Genomic DNA, 8,226 nt, shown 5'->3' with positions numbered 1-8,226 from the left:
TCTCTGTAGACAAGGCAGACACCAGGCAGGAGGGGAAACAGAGGCACAGAGAGGGGAAGTGACTTTCCCGAGGGCACGCGGACACAATGGTCAGATCACCAGAGTCCCAGCCCAGTGCACCATCCACTGGACTGCACGCCGTCCTGGCCCAACTGCACCTCCCCAATGAAGTGACTCACCCTGCGCAGTGACACTGGTTCTTTGAGATGTGTCCTGCTGCTATTTGGGTGATCCTTCAGCACTGGAAGGAAACGGCAGTTACACCTCATCAATCATTAAGCTTTCAATGACCATAGGAATCTACAAGATGTTACGGCAGCAGAAAGGGCCAAATTCAGCCCAGGTGTAACGTCCAAGGATGAGAATGATTTCTCAGCATTAGCAGGCCACTGGACTCCATTCAGTTCACATGCTCAGCTGGAAGCATCGCATGCATTTTCTAGGACCGTTTGTGCCCTTCGAGGGCTGTGGCGTTATTTCAAATGGTTGCAACATCTTGGTTGGTATCAAGAGCAGAGGTATTGTCCGCGCTGGTCTCTCTGGTTCACTCATTTGTGTTGATATTATTTATATTTTTTTGGTATTTCAAAACCATCAGCACTAGAGATGAGTCCAGCCCAAAGTTCGGGGCTGGTTGTGTCCTCTCTGGCCCACCCCCAAATGCAGGGAAAGGTCAAATCAGACCCAACTTGAATCCAGGTTCAGTCCCTTTCTCCAGCAATGGGCTGAACTCTGCAGCTGTCCAGATCTCTTCAGACCACCCATGAGGGACCACAGACCACAACTGGAGAACTGCTGATTCAGGCTCAGAGCCTGCAAAGACTTACTCACCATCTTGCTTAATATCATGCATGTTCCTAGTCCCATTGGCTTTAATGCAAAAACCTATGTGCCTAAAGGGAAGGACATGGGTAAGTCTTTGCAGGATTGGGCCCTCAAACAGCAAAAAAAGAAAAAAAAATCCCAATGACCCATATATGATATTTCCCTGAATGCTCTGAAACATTCTAAGCTTCATAAATTGCAAGACATGGTGCTGGATTAAATATCACCATGGTCATTCTAGCCTAGGCTCCTGCTGATAGCCAGATTTTACCTTCAACAGAATTCCATGATTGAATTATATCCTTGCATTAAAACGAGAGCCCTGTATCTTTATCGCAGGTAGCTGAGAGCACTTACCCAGCACAGGGACTGCATACCGAAAAGTCTGGAAAAAAATGACCCAAGTTCAGAGCTGGGTTAGCTCATAAACGAAATAGCTTGGTGGTCTCAACCTAGGTCCTGGCTATTTCTTGATCCATAATTTGGCCCAGTTCATACACCGGGACGTGACTGAAGGAGGGAGTTTCTAGCATTTACAGTAAGGATTTAGGAGAGAGCACTCCTGGGATCCATCTATACCCTAGTTTCTCAGTAACTCACTACCTCACATCTGGTAAATTGGGCAAAAAGCAACGCTTGCTGCTCTGTGTTGGGTCACTGAGGCAAGGGGGTATCAGAACACTTATCTCCGGTATCTCACAGGGTGCTGAGAGGCTTAATTAACAAGGGCTAGATTCTGCCTCTCTTGTTCATTACAAATAGCGCTTCGGTGAGTAATCCCTTTGGCCTCCGTATAAATTGCTAGTCACCGTGAGCACTGGCGGCAGCATCTGGCACTTAATGTGTATGGAGATCCTCGGATGAACAACGCTTATGCAGATGCTCAGCGGGCTCAGTTCTGATCCCCTTCCCCACACTGAGCAGGATCTTACTGTCTGAGCAGTCCCACTAATTCATTTGGCTTCAATGGGGCTACAGGAGTGAAGCTCAGAGGACCAGCCCCACACTTTAGCAGTGATGCCAGCCAGGAAAACCCCATGGAATATCAGCAATGTTCCACTTCTAGGATTCCACAGGGATGCCTCTGCAAACAGCTTTCTGCAGACCCTGGGCCTTCAGCTGTGGGCATTAGGGGTTGCTCTGGCAAATAATCATGATAACTCGAAATATACTGTTTGTCACATAACCTTACCCGGCAGCTAGACTGTTCAGTGTCTCCTAGCATCCTGCTCCTGCATATCAAATACTGAAACACAATCTTCTTGGTTAAGCTAAGCCAGCCATGTATCTAGTCATCAAAGGAACTGTAAGTGGCTAACAAATACTACAGAGAAAAGAATTCTGGACAAAGATCAATCTTCACTGGCAACTGCTGGATTTTTCTAAGCAAAAATACCCTGCAGAGTTTAAAACTGCATCCAACTTCAAAGGAAAGAGGTCTCCAGATAGAGATTACCACTGTTACTAACACAGCATGCTTTATCAAGTTACACACATTTACATCTAGAGTCATTTTGATTGTTCCCAAAGATGGAATTCAAACCGGAGGCCATGCTTTCAGGGGTATATTTTTAAAAGACTCATTAATATCCACAACCGATGTTGCACTTTTCATAATGCTATAGGCTGCAGCATTACGTATCGGGGTCCTAGTACTCTACCGCCTTGCACCTTGTGTAGCTGTTTACACCTGTTCCATTTTTATGTGGGCTGACATAAGGGTGAGTTTCACCCCTAGTGACTTGCAGTTCAGATTTATTCAATTTATAATTGGAAAGATGAGTTTTCTAACTGCAACTTCAACCTGGAATCTGAGAGTCAAGCTGGGTTCTTCTCACATCACGCATCTTTACAAGCAATTTGGAACTTAGCTCATGATGCATGAAGCAGAAAATAATCCAGCTAATTCTCCCATACGTGTATTGGTTCTGGAGTACTAACAGGAGAAAAGACTTTTTGTCAGTAAAGCAAGCAATAGAAAATGCCTGGAGCCAAAAATTTCTGCTTCAAATGTGGATCAGAGCTTTCCCCATGTTTGGAATTGTTCAGATCTGGAGTTTTGGTTCAACTAGTTACAGAGAAAAAAAGCCAGCTGCAAAAGTACGAGTCTTGATCCAGATGCCTTTGAAGTTCCAGGATCTTGATTTGGGTCAATTATTAGAGCCAAAAATGCATAGAACTGAATCTGAGGCTTGATTCCCCTCTCACACCAGCAGTAACTCCACTGAAGTCAACGGCATTGCATTGAGGTAAAACGGACGTAAGCAAGGCATGACTAGGGCCCACAGTGTTTTAGGTGAGAAGGTGCCTTTTTCATACAGTCACCTCCCATCCCATAAATGCCCTTTACATTCTGTATAGCCCTGGAGGTGGCTACCACAAGACGAGCTCTTTATTTACTACTTCGGGAAAAACTCTCCCGGTCATTTTAATGGTGCATTTTTTGCTTCCTATTTTGTTACAGATGCATTTGCACTCAAGGAGGTTCCCTACCTTTGAAGGCAATAAATGATACCATTGGCCCATCAGTTATAAAAGATCAGGTTATTGCATACCTGGCTTTCTTCCCATGGAAGTGTCCTATGCTGTCCTCCTAGGTAATCCCTCATTACTGTCCCTAAAGAACAAGAAAGATGATTTAAAGGCCAATACTGGGAGATTATAGAATTTTGAAGGAGTATGTCTGCAAAGTGGGTGTTGTTTAAAATTTCTTCGTTTAACCAGCCCACCAGCTCCTCTGTGAGGCCTGACAGCTCTTTCGTTTTACAATTGACATCAATCTCAGGTCACTTCAGATGTGACTGTTCCAGCTTCCAGCCTGTGGTGCGTGATTTATTATCTGGCTGCTGTCCTGACAAATATTCATTTCAGTAATTACAGGGGGCCAAAATGAGAGGGGAAATAAACTTGACAATTAATACAGCAATCAAAAAAATGGCACCCTTTCCCATGCTTCTTTACTAGCCTCATTCTCCCCCTCACATCACACACAAAACAAATACAGATCAGCCAGCTAAAACAACACCCTCAATGGGCTAAAACTGATAATAGACAGGAATAGCATCAGAAGGCTGCCATATTTTCCCTACAAGTTGCATGCCAATCTGGCGTGTCTAATCAGCTGCCAAGATCAGCTCTTTAGCCCAATGTATCATTATCAGCGAGCATATATAATTTCATGGTAAATCACAGAAACTGATGAATGACTATTTAGATTGCAATTGTCAGGAGAGTATAAAATACTTCCTGTTTTAAGGATCCTAAGAACAGTTACCTGCTTTTACTGGCCAGAGACCCGGCTGCCCAGCTCCATTCCTCATTTGAACAGCCCCCTACTCACCTGGCATAGCTGAGGGACTTTTACATAAGCAGAAACGATCCTGCCTTTCAGGGACCACAAACGCCTTCGCTGCAGTTCAACTCCCCAGCCTTGAATTTCAGTTTAAAAAAGAAACAACCGTTCGGGCCAGAAGCCATAGATTTAGGCTGCTGACTTAAACCAGCTATTTGGAGACTGTCTTTCCTTATTCAAAGCCAATCTGTGGTACTCCTCATCTAGGCCTGTACATTGCTCCTAGGGGAGGGGCATCTTGGCATGAAGGGAAGCGTCAGAAGTTACAGTAGAAATAGCTTCAAAGTCGCAAACAAAAACCAAAGCCGCTTCCCCGGTGAGCTCCCATAACACTCTGTATAACTGCTCTACCCGCCAGAAATCCTCCGGAGTGTCACAAACAGCGCAAGTCGGGAGAGTGCCGTGTGGGGACACGGGAGGAGCCAGGGAAAAGGTGGATGACCACAGACCCGGAGAAACCACCGCACCTGCTACAGGAAAAGTATCACGTGAGTGGTGCTGTGAACAACAGGAACTGGCTGTCGGCAGAGCTCTGCACCTCACAGTGGCTGCGGGACAGATTTCCAGAAGAGGTCAGCCCCTGGGTGTCTGCTGTGGGTACTGGCTCATGTTGTGGGTGCTGCGCACTGGGAATCTGGTCCCAGAGTGTACATGTGTCACAGGGGTGGCCCTCTGATGGGTCCAGCACCCAGCCTCCCTGGGACAGCCTCCACTAAGGAAAATGAGCCAACCCAGGTCCACCTGTGTCTGGTTAAGGGGATAAGTAGCAGGGCATAATTAGTTAATGAGCATAATAAAGCATTATGAGGACTCAGGCAGGAGCCTAGACACAGAGAGGAATCTCCTGGGGAGAGAGCTTGTCAGAGGAGCAGGGGAGGAAGCTACTCCCAGTGGTGTCTCCCTGGAGAGCAGAGGCTCCTGGAAAGAGGAACAGGCCTGCAACAGGAAGAGAGGAGGCCCTGGAGGAGAGAAACTACAAAGCTCTCCAGGCAGGGAAGCCTAGGAGATCTGTGCTGTCTCAGGGTGAGAGACTGCAGAGCTCCAGGCAATGGAGAAGCCTGGGGACTTACAGCAGAAGGAGAGGGTTTGTTTACATACCACATTTTGGGGTAGATTAAATAAACCAGAGCCCTGAAGGGGCTTTGATCACTGTATGCAAGCCTCATTGAACTTACTAAAAGCCCACTAGGGGAAACTGAAGCAGAGGCATATCCACGGTTGCACACTGGGCCACGAGGGGGCCCTCCAAGCCTGAGTGCCCGCCATCAAAACATGTCACAGAAGATTTCTAAGCATAAAGGGAACATCTGTTTGCATCCACAGCTGGAGGCCAGATAGTTGACCAAATGGATCCTTGTTCGGGTCTGGGGTGGCACTTCCTGTGTTCTTAGAGTATCTGCTAACAGCAAGGCAGGATAGGTCTCCTCGCAGGCACCATTCACCTTTTGGCACTTGTGTGTTTTTCTTGCAACATTCACCGCCGGATCCTACAAATACTTTCCCCTTAACCTGTGCTATGCATCCCAGTTCTGCGACTCTTTGCTTACAAAGGGAATTTAAAGCACCATATGAAGGGCTCCTGATTCTGCACCCTGCATTTAAAGAGCAATGAACATTGAATACTCATCAGGCTGCTCTCTCATGCTCTGCTTTCCCTCTTCACTTTCCCTTGGACAAGTCCTTCCAAATGGCTTCCTCTCACTTCAGTGCTTTCCAAACTAAGAAATATTCTCATAGGCCCAATTCAGCAGCAATCCATCATTGCCAGACCAGCTAGGGATCTGCAGGACCTATCGCCTGTCACCTCTCCCTCCACTTCGTAACCATCACTCATGACCCTTTCCCCTCCAAAACTCTGCAGCCAGGTCAAAACGTAAGAATTCTGAATTTCTATCCTTTGTTACCAAGGTGTTTTCAAGCCCAGCTGCTTTTGTACTATTTCCCTTTCAAGTCTTTATGGACGCAGCCGGACGTTTGCTATCATTAAATCGTAAGTTTTGGCTTCGAAGCTTGAAGTCTGCCTCTGCTTCTTCAACCAGAGTAGGAGTTATTGACGAGGGCCATCACTGTCACGCCCCCTTATTTAAATCTGACCACTGGCAAAGCTGTGTCAGGAAGCCGGGCCTGCTGGAGAGTCAGGTCTTCTGGCAACCTAAGGAGCGCGGCAGGCTGCCCGATTGGCTACGCTGACGGATTGGTTGGAAGAATCATCAGACTGTCTCTTATGCCCAACAGTGGCAGTTCAGAGGCTGCTCCAAACGCTGACCTGCAGCTGCAATAGCTCCTGGACCTGTTTGTTCCCACTCCTGCTCCAGCCACGGCACCAGTCTTGCCTCTCTCCAGGTAACCCAGTTCTGACCCTTGGCTCCGATTCCTGTCTTCTGACTTTGACTCTGACCCTTGGCCCTAGCCTCTGACGCCAGTTCCAACCCTTGGCTCCAGTTTCTGATTTCAGCTCTGGTGCTGGGCTCCAATTCCTGACCACTGACTGCTGCTCCAACCAGTAGGCATGACCACCCACATCCCGATCACGGACGAGCCAAATAGCTCTGCTTCAGTCGGGAATATTTGCTGGCTTATTCTAGTTGCCTTCAGAAAGGGCGTTCCAAAAGGACTTCAAACCCAGTGTTACTGGTCTCAACAAACTTTAAACCAAACTTAAGATTGCAGATTTATACCTTTTATCTTATGCACATGTGACTCATGTGAGGCAGAAGAGTACTTAGATACTATGCGGAGGGGGGGGGGGCTGCAGAAATGTCATAAATCAATCAATAGATTGATCAGTAAGCAAGCACCATTAGCTGTCTAGATAACACATTTATATGATCAATATTGCCTGGATACTTCCAACACTGCTACCTGGGAACCACAATGATGGGAAGACACAGGTTGGGTTAGCCGGGCGACTGTGCAGGAGCAGAGGGTACCCAATGGCCCCTGATGCTCAGAGCCATTTGGTGACCCCTTGGTCTATGTTCGCTGAAAGTTTTAAATATATGCAACCGTTCTTCTTACAACAGCCCAGGTCAGAGCAGTGTGACAACCTGCCCAGGAGCAATGCTACATTGCCCTTCTCGGGGGCAGTGGAGGAGAACGGACCTGAACACTGTTAAATCCCCTCTGGACCCCACCAGGAAAGGCAGCTGTGTGCTCCCAAGGACAAAACGGAGGACTGGCCCTTTAATGTATTCAATTCCAGATAGCCATCTGATTTTTACTTAAACACATTATAGCCACTTGGCTCCACCACCTCAGTGGGAAGCCTGGGCTACCTATTCATCACTGGCTTTGTAAGCTAACGCCTCCTTAAAGTCTGCTTCCATGCGTTTCCCCTTGCTGCAGCCCTCCGGCCCCTTTTTTCTGGTTTGTCCCACAGCCCCGCAGATAGCGCATCAGTAGTCATGGTCTAACAGTCCTGAGCCAATTCAAACATTTCCAGCATGCTCCCGTTTCAATCATCTTCTCTCCAAAAATGCATGTTGAACACACGCCTTAGCCCACATTGGCGTGCAAACGTGCCGTCACCCATGTGCCAGCAATCAGGTGCGTGGCTGGGACATCCGGTCTCAGAGCTCCAGTCCGGAATACACAAGCCGTGCACTCTGGTTTTCAGACCCCGCCCCACCTGTGGTCGCTACGTTTCTCTGCTTTGGTTGCCCAGTGGGATGAAGTTAGCACTGTTTGAACTTGCAGGTGACAGTGAGGAAAGTGCTTGCAGATGTTGGGGTCCTGTTACCAACGAGTTATCAGCCAGGCTGGAATGCTCATATTTCAGAGGCAGTCTGGGTGTGACGGGCTGTGCATCCCACACCAGCCCTGAGAAAGTTAACAAGGGCCTGAGAGGGTCGGGGGGGGGGGGGGGGGAGAACAGGGAGGGTTGACTGAGGGTGAAGCCCAGACTATAAAGCCAGGAAGCTAAAAGCAGAAGGAGGCCTGTAGAAGGAGGCGGTAGGTCTTCAGGGACACAAGGGGAGAGTAAGCCCTGAGATCCTGTCCTGCCATGAGGCGCAGAGCAGGCTCCTGTGGTAAACCCAGACAAGGGGAGA

Source organism: Lepidochelys kempii, chromosome 15 (assembly GCF_965140285.1).
Source record: "Lepidochelys kempii isolate rLepKem1 chromosome 15, rLepKem1.hap1, whole genome shotgun sequence".
Lineage (NCBI taxonomy): Eukaryota > Metazoa > Chordata > Testudines > Cheloniidae > Lepidochelys > Lepidochelys kempii.
This window is presented reverse-complemented; position numbering follows the sequence as displayed.